The 1,431-nt window shown below is 39.0% G+C and overlaps 1 protein-coding gene across 1 annotated transcript in view; it reads right to left on the bottom strand.

Annotated features, from left to right (window-relative positions):
* atp9a (ATPase, class II, type 9A) overlaps positions 1-1,431 on the bottom strand; it is a 76,539-nt gene that overhangs the window by 33,026 nt on the left and 42,082 nt on the right. The gene's annotated exons all lie outside the window — the stretch shown is intronic.

The following is a 1,431-nucleotide window of genomic DNA, read 5'->3' as shown; positions in this document are numbered from 1 at the left end:
AGCGACGAGCCGACCCGGCCAGAGGCTGCTGTTGAAGGCTTCCTACTGTCGGCGCACCGCTGGTATGTGGGGGTCTGAGCGGCTCTGACAGAAAAAATATTGGAAGGCAGGATGATAATCTGGATGAACTGACTGCACTGATGAAGTTTTCAGGTGGATTTTCTCACTTAAAAACATATTAAAACTACTTTATTCCCACTGATCACAGCAAATATAGCTGCAAGGCAGAGAGAGGATAGAGTAGCTCCGCCCAACGTGCGTCAGACCCACTTTTTTACCCCGAAGGAAAGATGCTTCAGCCGTGCGTCAGAACTAAACTCGTACAAGCATAAAACATGAAGCAGCAGACGAGTTTTTGCTCCGGTGTGAACGCAGCATTAGGACGTCTACTTATCCAGGAGGAGAGAATCCTGCAACATCAATAACTGGATGCAATCAGCTGGTTTTTCCTTAGAAAACTTCTAACCAATCTGACCGGATGATCTGATTGATTTATTTTTGTAAAATGAACAAATAACATGTTGTGAATTGATGCTATGGAAATAAACTGAATCAAATTGACTTCATTGTCTAATTGTTTTGCCACTAGCAGGCATACATTTCTCAAACATGTCACAGCAAAAAGATCTATTCCACTTTAACTGTAGGTTTAGTTTTTAAGTAGATCATTTATTAGAATATTTAGGTGAAAAAACAATATTTTCTTCCTCTCCGGTGAAGAAATATCTCAACACAGAAGCCATTTTATAAAAAAAAAAAACAACTCACGTTGCGCAGACAGATATCTGTTAATCTTTAGTCAGGAAATGCCTACAAGGAAATAATTACTCACCATAATTGGAACAAATCTAAAGTCAGTAATAATTAACAACTGGAAGTGTGAGAAACAGAGAGAGAAGGAGAGCAAAGTATTTCAGCAGACTGAGTGGGATAGAAAGGCAGGTAAAGTCATTAAAAACCATCCAGACAACAGGAAGGTTTTTTTTCTTTGTTTTATCACCAAAAGCATAAAACATGCAGAGTTTCCTAATTTCTCCTGAGACTCTTAACTGGAACCAGCCGTTTTGGACAGATGAGTCTAACAATGACCTTTTCAGGAATGATTCAGAATGATCTGGCACCAAATAAAGACAAAAAACATGAGGAAAAGAATCTAATAGTGTTGTCAAAAGTAATGTTACTTAAAAAAGTATCGAAACTAAAACGTTGTATCCGGATACGATACTCATTTTCAAAAGTATCGATACCACTGAAAAGTGTTATTTTCTCTCTTGAAGTCACAGAATGATAACCTGACTCCGCCAGATGGATTTGCTCCGCATATCCATCTGGAAACCTTCCGTTGAAGTGATTTTGGGAAGGGGTCAAAATACTGGTTAGCTGATTGGCCTATGTTGGTGATAGACGGGCCAAATAAACCAATCAGATCAA

The sequence above is a fragment of the Cyprinodon variegatus genome, unplaced genomic scaffold (assembly GCF_000732505.1).
Source record: "Cyprinodon variegatus isolate N-32 unplaced genomic scaffold, C_variegatus-1.0 Scaffold81, whole genome shotgun sequence".
In the NCBI taxonomy this organism is placed as follows: Eukaryota; Metazoa; Chordata; class Actinopteri; order Cyprinodontiformes; family Cyprinodontidae; genus Cyprinodon; species Cyprinodon variegatus.
Note: the sequence above shows the minus strand (reverse complement) of the source record. Positions and strands in the feature narration are given on the sequence as shown.